Consider the following 13021-nt stretch of genomic DNA (forward strand, 5'->3'; position numbering starts at 1 on the left):
ATTGATATAGTACTTTGGGATGGTTATCTGTTTTTATGTATGGAGAGTTTGGTATTTATGTTTGGGATAGAGATAGTCCAGGGAGGAACAGTGTTGACAGTTGGTAAAAAATACATATCTGGAAATTTGAATTCAAGTTCATTGAGGTATCTATTGACCCTTTCATAAAAAGGAACGTCAAGCCTAGAATGTCTTGTAAAAATCTTTTTCAAATTCATTTTCGAATTCGGTGTTTGTGTCTGGTTGTATGAATTTAAGTATTTTGTTTCGAAGTCTGGTGCATCTAGCTTTTGATTTCTTATTTGATAAATTTTCATGTAGTTTACTTAAAAAATTCAATAGGCTTTCGAGATCGTTGTATAAGTTTTTATTAAGCTTATTGGGTCAGGGGTACCATGAACATTTTCCAATATATCTACGAATGCTTCATAAGATATTGAATGTGTTACTGAAGTATCGTCATATATTAGTCTAGCTGAATTTTTTATATCTTTCATTACTTGAATTGATCTTGCATCTGTGATTGAGGACTTTGGCTTTTTTAATTTAAGAGCTGGAAAGGAGATATTTTCTGAATTATCATTTGGAGGAGGGCTTATAATTTCAGAAATAGTTCGTTTGTTTGAAGGAGGATCGTGTGATATTTGTTGGGTGTCAGTACTTTGTGTGGCATGAGTAGCGGGTAAAATATGAATATTGGGTTTAGGCTACGGCTCCACGGGCGGGAAATTGACGCTAGCAGTAGCAGCAAAATGAAGAGTGATAAATGAAACCAACAACGATAATACTGGGCGGCTCCACGATGCTGTAAACTATCGCTCAAGATCGGTAAAAGACGCGTCGTCAAGGTCATGTCGCAGATGGATAAGTCCAGACCCATTTTTACAGTAATTTACAGGGGCGGAGGTAAATATCTAAATTAAGAAGGGTCAAAATATTTAGATGGTCGAATTGAATCCCGGGAATAGCTTTTAATTTGTAATTATTTTATTGCTTATGCATTTATGATAATCAAATATAAAATGTAATACATACAGTGCGCTCGAATAAGTGTTACCCCCTTATTAACTTATTTATTTTTAGCACATAAGCAAAACACTGGGACAGGTCGATTTTTAAAATAATCATAGTATAATATAGCATCAATGTTTCGAACTTTACGCGATGCCTCTTCAGGTGACAGACATAACTTTGATTTTTTTAAATGGGAAAGTACATCATGTGACACCTCATTTAAAAGCTTTTGAAATACTGATTACAAAAATGGATAATACTTTAACACTATTTGAGACCGTAGGCGCAAAATTTTGATCGAAATATTTTTAAACGCATTCATTTTTTTTTAAATCCTGAGAAAACCAATAAGTATTTTTGAAAAATTTAAACACAGAATGAAAGATTACATTAATACGGGGGGCTAAAAGTCCTTAGAATAAACAGGAAGTTTCATTTTTTTTACCCCTGTGACTGATTAAAATAAACATAGAAGGTCTCAGGGGCTTTTGACCCTCGATAATACTGTAATATTTAATTCTGCGTTTATTTTTTTCAAAAATATTTATTAGTCTTCTCAGGAATGGCTTTAAATAGCGTTTTCACAAATCTTTAAAAAATGACGGCATGATGACAAGCGTTGATTTTTTTGTGCGCAGACAAAAGAAAAATGTAAAGCATTTTTAAAAACCCAAGGGGACAACGTAGTGACGGAAATTATGGATGACCACAATCATTGTGAATTAAACGAAGATGTGCTCAATCGTCAAATGTTAAGTAACTCCTTGAAGCGAAAGACTGTAGAAGATGTCAGTGGACCTATGAAAATGGGTGATATGAAAATTTTGCATGAGGAATTACGAAATGGCGATATTAGTACCTTGACTACCAAAGATGTGGAATTGGTCCGAAAATATGTATAACGCCCGACGATCTCTTCTGCCTAAATTACCAAAAAGTATGGAAGAAACTCATAAACATTAAAACATTTCTAGGTGAAAACCAACAAAAACGAGGATTTTCTAATGGTAAACGACATAGAAAACCAAACTATTATGTTTTCCTGTAACAGCATTTTACAATTTTTAACAGGTTTGGACACCATTTATGAATATAGATGGAACTTTTGAATATTGCCCAAAGTTCTTTTAAGTAAATGCTCTCCGTCCATGGTCTATATATATTCTCCATTGCAAGATAATTCGAATGGAATTCCCCAGATTAAGAGACTGGGCCGATATCAAGCACAAAAAAATCTGGGGAATTCCATCCGAATTATCTTGCAAGGGATAGTACCTTTGGTTTTCTTCTTATTGCCAAATAGACAAAAACGTACATAATACCCCTAGACTGGCATTTAAATACCTTAGCATAGATTTAGCATGTCAATGTAGGATATATTTTTTATTATAAATATATAGGTATACATTTTTGTAACAAAACTATATGTTATAAAATAATTTATTGTTTTCTCATTCCTAGAAAACATTAAGTACACCGACCAAGCCCCAGATGGCAACGGGAATCAATTTACCCATCTTCGGAAATCAACTCGGCTATTGTAAAGACGGATTATAAAATTCTGGGGTTCAACTAGCCGATTTCTGAATCCACAATCCACTGTTCAACTGCAGTATTGTGTCTTGTCGCTCGTCAAATAAGAGCGGCCGCCTGCAGTGCATCCATCGCAGGCCCTTTATCGCCGACTCTGCATGAAACCACTACAAACCAAGATGCGGCCAGATGCGGCGCTATGCATGTTGTAAATTGTCGTTCTCGTGGAGCCAAGATTTTACAGCTGTGCTGCTGCCGTAATTTTCCCGCTACTGCTAGCGTCAATTTCCCGCCCGTGGAGCCGTAGCCTTAGTCGATAGTGTAGGAGTAAACAAAGATATAGTTTGCGTTCGGGGAATGTATTTATTGTTTATTTGATCAGTTGAGGTAGTTGGAGCAGTTGAAGCAGTTGGAAGGTTTTTATTGTTTATTTGATCAGTTAAGGTAGTTGGAGCGGTTGAAGCAGTTGGAATGTACTCATTGTTTATTGGATCAGTTGAAGTAGTTGGAGCAGCATTTTGTATTTGAGATGTTTGGGTTTCCGAAACAGTTACAAATAGTACATAAATCTTTCTCCATTACAAGAAATATACGGTATGATATCATGTCGTAATTTATAATTATTGAGTCAGGTATTGGTGAGACAGGGGAAGAAATAAAAGTATGCCTTCTGAAACTGTAAATAGATATGCATTATTGTCAAAAAAAAATTACAATTTGTGGACAAAGCTTATACAAAATAAAAAATACAATAAAAAACAAAAAATAATAAAAACTACAAACAAAATAAAAACAGAAACAGACCAAATAAATGGCGTAAAATGTGTTTGCAATTAGGATTTGATGTACCAATTTTTAAAAAATTTATTGGAGATACCAAATTTAATCCCAAATTGGAAAAGTTCATTTTCAATAATTGAATGAGGGATTAAAGGACAAACACCCGATATCAATAATCTTTTATTTTGTGATATTAATCTATGACCCTGAATTTTTTGGTGGTTTACAGTTATTATTCCCCTATTAATTTGTAGAAAATTGTCACTAAAATTTCGCTTGCTAGGTAAATACAAATTCGACCATTTGACATTTTAGAGGAGAAAATAATATTTTTGGGATGCATTAAATCACCAACTGCAAACAAATATTCTTCCAACTTTATATTTTTCAAAGCAGGAAAAACTACTGCTTGTGATTTTAACGGGATTTTAGTTAAATTTTGATTTGTGACAATAGCAAAAGATTGTTTCATAGTTGTATTTGGTAAATTATGCTCCAGTTCTTGATCGGGAGCCCCAAGAGGCGGAAAACTATCCATTTTCAATTATTATTGTTATCGATAACTTTTAAAAGTACGGTCCTGTCCCTTTGATACCAGAACTGATAGCAGGTAGGTATGAAAAGTTGTTGCTTTATATCCAAAATTGATTACTGTCTACGTGGATTTAGCGTAAATGTTAATTATTTGGATTAAATAATAATTTTTACTCACAGTTTTTGTACTTGCCGTAAGAACAATCACTTAGATTCACTCTATACGTAAAACTAGAATTACTTTGTTGCTTTATAACACTTAAAAACTAGTTTTATTGTGGAGCTTGTTTTAAACGTACGACTCATTCGATTTCTAATTAGGAAGTCAATTTTGTAATATTGGTATAACTCGTGATTGAACCTTATTAATTGTCGCAAATGAGTTCCAATACCCTCCTTAATATCTTTCTTTTGAAAGTAAGAATCAATGATAAGGTATATTGTCATCTGTCATGATTGTTTCTACGCCATCTGTTGCTATTGGTCGTATGATAGTTTAATATATTTTAAACTTTTCTTCCCTATGTATATATATATATATATATATATATATATATATATATATATATATATATATATATATATATATATATATATATATTTATCCGTCCCACGTTTTCAGTCCCGCTATATTATTCAGGCTACCTAAGACCCACTTAATCCAAATGATTTAGGTGTGTATATAAACAGGAAATAAGCAGTTCGAAAATATAACTTCTTAAGCATGCTTAGAGGGGAAAACATTTCTTTTTACATAAAAAGTTGCATACCGAATAACAGTTTTTAAACCCAATTCATTTTACCACCTTCTCGAGCCCATATATACTACTTGATAATATCCGACCATCGTAACCAGACCCAGCGGTGTTGCCAGACAATCGGGATTCGTGGCGTTGGTCGAAAATGTTATACCATATACCAATCCCTACGTGGTCACAATTATTGGATTTTTAGAAGTTAATAAATTTGTCTCCATAAGGTATCATGACCTTGGGATTCATTATTTACTATACTTAAATTATACAAAGTAGTCCAGTCGGGTTAGACGAATAAAAGGCCTATAACCTTGCATGCCGAGCTGCCCCAAATTTTATTTTTCTAATCTTTAGGAAGGGTCAATAGTGGTGTAAATTTAAAATCTCGACTGAATTCCGCCGTTGAGTAGCCGCCATCTTGATTTTAAATGAGGACGGCTTTTGCTCAATATCTCCGCTATTTTCAACTTCTCGACAAAAAGTGTAAGAACTGAAATGTTATTATATTTTTTTTTTCGTGCGGTCGATATTTTCCGAGTTATGGGGGAAAATAATGAGAGTTAGAACATAATTATTGAATTACATATTTCGTTTAATATTAGATTTACGACAAAAATGTACCGATAAAAAATAAAGAGAATTAAATTTTATACAATTTTGATTTCTTTCACCTTTTTGCTAAAATCAATGTACGTAGTCGGTAAAGGCGCGAGCGTAAGACCTGATTCATTTTATAGCAATGGTTTTTGTTCAGCATCTACGCCATTTTTAACGTTTCGATAACAACGGCCGGAACTAAAATTGTTCCACATATGATTTCCTACAATTTCTTATTAACAATTTCTTTGGTGCGGTTGATATTTTTGGAGTTAAGCGGGAAAATAGTAAAAAGGGGTGGGAGGCATAATTATCCCAAGTTTTATAATTTTATCATTTAGGGAAGGTCAATAGTAGTGTAAATTTAAAATTGCTACTGAATTCCGCCATTGCGTTAGCCGCCATATTGATTTTAAAGGAGAAGCGTTGTTGCTTAATATCTCCGCCATTTTCAACTTTTTGAAAAAATGGTAGGAACAGAATTGTTGGAAATGCAATCTCCTACAATTTCTTTTGCACATTTTTTTTTATGCGATCACTATTTTTCGAGTTAAGGGGTAAAATAGTGAAAGCGGAGGGGAAGCATAATAGGGATGTTCACAAAAAATTAAAAAGTCATTTCAAACATGTAAAACGATTAAGAAACACCCTAGGAATAATTGTCCAAAATTTCAACAAAATTGAAAAAGCCTTTCTATAAAAAATCTTTATTAGAAATCTAGCATTATTTTAAATTTCAAGAACGCTTCTCTATTGGCCTGACGTCACTAGTTGCATACCCCAAGCGCGCGCCATTCTCATAGTGTTACTGTTTACCTGTTTGACGTTTCAGGTCATTTTATTTTGTTCTCTTCTTGTTTTATCAGGGTTAAAGTGGAGTTTTATAGTGAATTTGTTTAGTGTAAAGTGGATAGACTGTTTGTAAGGACATATTTTGGGTTTTACAAAAATAAACAAATAAAATGGAAGAAGGTTTTCAGAAAGCCGATTCGTATAAACTACCGACTGTAGTGTAGATGTAACAATGGTGTATGATTTATTGGCATCTTGCAAAAAAATAAATCTACCACAGCTTTACTGAGTGTATATTTTCATATAATTTTCCATGTCTTCTTTAAGCTAAAAAAATAAATACTTAATACTCCTCAAAAAAAAATAGAGAAAGTTGTATGCATGCATTGTACGCATGCATATTGTATACATACATTGGCTGGTTATTACTTTACCTTGGTTAGGTGTATTAAAAATATTTTTATTTTTCTTCATGTGCCTTGTCCGTTGTGGACGTTGGTTATCATCATGGAAATTTTAATTTCATTTGAGGCGTTTCTGAATAACTCGATCGATTTTTGTCCAAATCATTGGCGTAAGTTTTTAAGTCATGAGTGTCTTTTCTTCCGGGTCCGCGTTTGCTCTCTATTTTACCTTACGTTATCAGTTGGAGTATACGATATTTATCATGCCTCATGATATGACCGAAATATTTAAGATTTCGTTTCATAATTGTAAAAGAGATTTCTTTTTCTTTTCCCATTCGACGCAATACCTGTACGTTGGTGTGGGTCGCCCAGGATATTTTGAGGATACGTGGGTACACCCACATCTCGAATGCCTCTAGCTTTTTCATTAATGTTTCCATTATTGTCCAGGCCTCTGCGCCATATAGCAAGACCGGAAATAATAACATTTTAGCAGCCGCATTTTTAGTGGGAGAGATATGTCGCAATGGGTGAAAATATCTCTCATGCATGTTGTTAAATGTTGCTATGTCCTTTTCAACTCTAGATCTTATTTCGGTTGTTTCATATTTCGAGTTGACAACTGTTCCAAGGTAAAAAATATTTTTGAACTTGTGTATTATACATTTTCATTTCAACCAATCTTTTCACTAAATTATTAATGATTTTAATATAATATAAAATCATACCTACATCCACATGTAGTTATTTCAAGGTTTACTTTTACTGTATGTATTATTAGAATCCCGTTTTTAGGAATATCCGAAACGTTTCATTTACTCTTTAAGGGGGTAGGTGCAAAATCTTGGTCCAATGCTATTTAAATTCATTCTTTTTTTTTCGAATCCTGAGAAAACTAATAAGTATTTTTGAAAAATGTAAATGCAGAAAGAACAATTACATTATTACTAAGGGCCGAAAGTCTCTGGAAAACTTCTATAATGTTTATTTTATTAAGTTAGTTCTTTAAGTTAGTTATTTTAAGTTCTAGCTGCAACAAACCATTTCTTTGTCTGTTTTAAATTGGCTGGAACGGTAATAAAAATCTTGTCAGAACTGTTTTTTGATGTATTTACACACCCAGGAACAAAACACCACTTATTTGGCTTTATTTTTAATAATTAAATACGTAAAAAACTGCGCACATTCAAATACACTGAGTAAATAAGTATACAAAACTAGTCGTCGATCAAAGACGTTACGACTGCTGACGTCACAGACCGTAGCCTCGCTGCAGGGTACCGTTTTTCTAGCCTCCAAGAAAATCAACATTATGAACTCATTTATCTTAAAAAATATACATTTTTAAACAGTTTTATGATTGTTACGTTTTTATATACCTTGTAATCTATTGAATTTAACTATATTTAAAAATTAGTGAACATCCCTATTATTGAATAATTGTCTCGTGTATCACTAATTTAAGGACATGATTGTACGTAATCAAAAATAAAGAGAATTGTATTTTATACAGTTTTTGAAACTTCCATTAAGTTTTTTGTCTAAAAATGTTTAACTAAACTGTTTAACTAAATATATTTTTGTTCTAACATTTTTTTTTTAATTTTGGACCCTGTTTGGAAAATTTCCCCACCCCCCTCCCTTCGTAGGTTCTCTGGTCTCTCTAGCCAGAGAACGAGCCTTCGTAGGTTCTCTGGTTCTCTCGAAAAATTGTAGTAACTCGCTATTTTAACAAATTCAGTCCTTACAATTTTTGTCGAAAAGTTGAAAATGGCGGAGACATGGAACAAAAACATTTGCTATAAAACCAATCAGGTCTTACGCTCGCGCCTTTACCGCATACGTACTACGTTAAATATTGATCTTATGAAAAAAATGGATCAAATTAAAATTGTATAAAATTTAATTCACTTTTATTTTCGTATAGGTACATGTTTGTCGTAAAACTAATAATAAACAAAATAATTCAATAATTATGCTCCAACTCACTATTTTCCCCCATAACTCGGAAAATAACGACCGCACGAAAAAAATTAAAATAAATTAAATTATCGAAAATCGAATTTTCAACAATTTTAGTACTTACACGTTTTGTCGAAAAGTTGAAAGTGGCGGAGATATCGTTTTAAATATTCGTTTAAAATCAAGATGGCGGCTAACGCTACAGGGGAATTCAGTCGAGATTTTAAATTTACACTACTATTAACCCTCCTTAAAGATTAGAAAAATTTAATTTGGGACAGCTTGGCATGCAAGGTCGACTGCTATCCCGACTGGGCCAAAGGTAGGTATAGTCTTTTTACTACAAAAGCAAGGTTATGTAGGTCAAAATTTCTGACGTCAGAGCACTGACAAATCATTAAGATGTGACTTTTTGTCATGGCCACGTTAATGCCATTACCTGTCAGATATTTTCTTTGTTTTTGTTTACTGTACAAATAATATCTCTAATTCTTTTTTCCTATTAATGATGTCAATCGGTTTTCATTTCTTGCCGAAATATAACAATAATACGCCGAAATATTTGTAATGTTAATTAAATCAAATTTAAAATTGACATTTCTTTAGCTGACCGAACTGACCGATCTTGCAAGAGTGTCAAAATGGTATTATAATAGGGCTTTTCATTCATAGTCATTTGTTTCGAGCTTCTGTCATATGTTGTATAATCCGGTTATATTAATATTATACACAGATTATATAACATATGACGGAAGCTCGAAACAAATGACAATCGATGAAAAGCCTTATAATAAAAACAAAATCGCGAGTACATTGAGAATTTTAGATTTTATATATTTTAAAAAATATATTTTATTATTAATCATATTTTTATGAAACATTTTATTTAAATATATCAGACAATAGTGCATTGTAACTCTGTAATCGTACTGATGTAACAGTTCTGTGTTGCTACATTTTTACTTCATTTCGTACACAATTTGATCCAAAATATAGCTTTACACTGTAGGTACTGTTTTTATAAATACCTACATATGAAAATATACCTTAATTTAAAAACTATTGCAATTATTGTTGTGTACGTGTACCTATACTATTGTGTTTGTGTTCGTATTGAGAAACATTGTGAAAAATCAAAAATGCTTCTTTAATAGATTATTTTTAAACAAGAACGAAATAATGGGATTCCGTTTTACCATTAACTGCAGAGATGTAAGTTAAAGAATTTAGATTTCTCAGATTAGCTTTATTAGAAATAAGTTTATTGTTAGATTTAAAGATCTGAAAGTTTTCTTATGAATTTTAGCGTTTCCAGTACTTAGTTTTAAAAATATTAAATAATCTATTTTAATGATTATACCTACACTGTGGTAATATTGTTGGTAAATAATATATTTCGGCAAGTAATGAAAAACAAATTGACATAATTAATTTGAATAAATAACCATAGATATAATTTTTATAGTAAAGAAAAAAATCTGACAAGTAATGACATAAACGTGGCCATGATGAAAAGTTACATTCTAATGTTTGACAGTGCTTTTACGTCAGAAATTTTGACCTACGTAATCTTGCTTTTGTAGTAAAGAGACTATATATAAAATTTCGCTGATTTAAATTAACGAACTATCAAAAATAATAGTATATTATTTAAAAAATGAATAAGTGTCGTTCGTCGAAAGTAAATGCAATTCTTTATGCATTTATGATATCCACAAATGTCGCCTGCTTAATCGCAAAATATATTATGTTACCCTTTATGTAAGCTCTCTTTTACAAATAAATTTAAACTCATATACGTTTGAAGTCTAATTTTTACTTTTAATTTTTTAGTTAACAACAATTTGTTTTTTTTATTAAACGACGATATTGCATGTTTGTGAATGTGTTTTGAGTATCTCAAAGAAAATATGTAAAAATTACTTTTAAAATATTTCATGTTTCTTCAATTTTCTGAAATAAAATATCGCATTTTAGATAAATAAAACTTTGTTTTTTTTTTTTAGGGAATAATTCAACACAAATCTATCCTTGTTACCAGCGCGAAATAATAAAAAAAAACGGTAGTTAGTAGGCAGTTTTAGCATATCGGGTCTGTATCAGAATTGTAGATATATACCCAATCAACGTATATTTAAAAGGTCAAAACGGCAAACAGGTGTATGTTTTCAAAAAACTTTTGATAGTGTGTAAAAAATATTTTATTATCAGCTAAGTACTTTCGACACATAACGTGCCATCATCAGAGCTTCCTAAAAGGACATATTTAGGATAAGATTTTTTTTATATAAAAAATGAGTGAAAAACTTACGTCCTCTTATAAAACCTTCATAGAAGAGCAATTGCTAAACGACACAATAAAAAACATGGATACTGGACAAAAAGCCACAGATATAGGGTATAATAACCCTTTAAAGTGAATAAAATCACATCTAAATTCTTTTAAAAATTAATAAGACAACTTCTTTTCCAATTGTATATTTAAAAGCCTCATAATCCTTAAAACTTGTTATAATTTTGAATCAAATAAGTTTTAGGTCGTTTTAGTGTATCGGGACTGTATGAGCCCTGTGAATATATATTCTTGGTTTATTTATACACCATACGGTGTTGCCAGGTGTAGGGCTTCTAGGCGTATGTTAACTATGCGAAATATATACAGCTAGTTGAGCGCGATCGAAGCGCCCTCGAATCTGCCGAACGGTGAACTAAATCTGTATATAATATGATGTATTACCGATTTTTCAAGCCCAGCTAAAAATTCACCCCCTGCACCCCCTACACCCCTAGAATCCAGTACTATAAATCAACGTTGTCAGACCCGAAGCCGGGTCTGACAACGTCACTTTTGGACTGAATAGGCGGTGAAGTATGACGTTTTGGGACTGTATAAGCGGTCAAACAAATATATATATATATATATATATATATATATATATATATATATATATATATATATATATATAGAAAAAAGAAGTACTTTGTTGACTTGTTTATAAAAAACACTTTTGAGTTTCGGTGGGTTGGAGTCAATAAAAAGGGGCTGTTAGAATACTATTTTTTATTACTCGAGCTTTCGAATGTGTTTACATTCATTTTCAAGAGCTAAAAAGTAACTGATAAAGTGGAAACAAAGATCATGTAAAAATATAACTCACCAGATAAATCTAGATTGGTTATTAAAACTTGCTAACATTAATACATATAAAAAAGAGGAAAACTATTAATATCCATAAAATGAATTCTTCCCAGACTGTTATGTGTTATTATTTATTAATATAAATTATGGGCAATCCACAGTCAGAGTTCTGAAAGAGTGGACCAGAATTACCATCAAACTTGCTGCTTTACACAATCAGAGGAATTTTTTGCTTAAATGTAAATCCAATGGATGTTTCCCTAGACATGTTACAGATAGCCTTGTTAATGTCAATTCTGTCCTACATCATCGTACTGGGAATATTCACCATGATGCCCAAAGATTATGTAACAGATTTTCAAAGAATATTATTAATATGGAAATTAAAATCACTTTTACTGATATTTACTATTTTGAAAAACAACTAAATGAATTACGTTCTAAAGCTTATAATATTTTAAATTTTCATACCTTCAATGAATTTAATCGTAGACAGAGAATCAGATATAACACACATTTTCATCAGATTAAAAGAACACAAATTAATAAATTTAACAACTTGAAAATTGAAGCTTTTGACAAGATACAATTTCAGGAAAAATGGTTTAAGAATTTAACTTCTATTGAGTTTCCTTTTGAAGTAAAAAAACTTTTAGCACTGGGACCTAAGTTTTCATTATGTCCTTCTAAATCAGATATTAGAGTTCCACATTTACTTGCTGATATTGAGTCAATGATCAGACCACTCAATAATTGTCAAAAGGATATTGTAAGATCTAAATGCACAAATGTTATTACCAACTTCTTACATAAAGAAGTAACAGATCATTTTTTAAATAAATATTATATACAAACCAAACAATTTCTTAAGAACCATCCTGAGATTTATATTGTCAAAAGCGATAAAGGTAACGTAACTGTTGCGATGTGGAAAGAGGATTACCTCCAAAAAACTGGAGAACTTTTAAATGATACTAAGTATTACACTAAACTTAGAAGAAGTCCTGTTTGTACACTGCAACAGAAAGCTAATAGTTTAATATCTGAATTGCACAAAAAGAAATTTATAGATAACAAAAAAGCAAAGGAACTTAAAATATACAATTCTATTGCTCCACGTTTCTATGCTCTGCCTAAAAATACACAAACCGACTTTATCTATGAGACCGATTATATCATCTATAGACACTCCCAATGGACCAGTAGCACAGCTCCTCACTGACATCTTAACTAATTCTTATAATGTTAATAACAACATGCACATTAAAGATTCATTTGACTTCAGCTCCTTTATCAATAATTTTCAATTACCACCTGACTACATGTTAGTTAGTTTTGATGTAAAGTCGCTTTTCACCAATTTACCTTTAAACTTAATCATAAGTAGTATAGAAAAGCATTGGAATGAGATTTCACAACACACCACTATTGACTTATTACATTTCAAAACACTCATCAACTTTGTCTTTGAGTCAAATATTTTCATTTTTAATGGTGTTTTCTATAAA

The 13021-nt window shown here is 31.6% G+C and overlaps 1 protein-coding gene across 3 annotated transcripts in view; it reads left to right on the forward strand.

Annotated features, from left to right (window-relative positions):
• LOC114329496 (cell adhesion molecule Dscam2) overlaps nucleotides 1-13021 on the forward strand; it is a 1422998-nt gene that overhangs the window by 64726 nt on the left and 1345251 nt on the right. The gene's annotated exons all lie outside the window — the stretch shown is intronic.

Source organism: Diabrotica virgifera, chromosome 6 (assembly GCF_917563875.1).
Source record: "Diabrotica virgifera virgifera chromosome 6, PGI_DIABVI_V3a".
In the NCBI taxonomy this organism is placed as follows: domain Eukaryota; kingdom Metazoa; phylum Arthropoda; class Insecta; order Coleoptera; family Chrysomelidae; genus Diabrotica; species Diabrotica virgifera.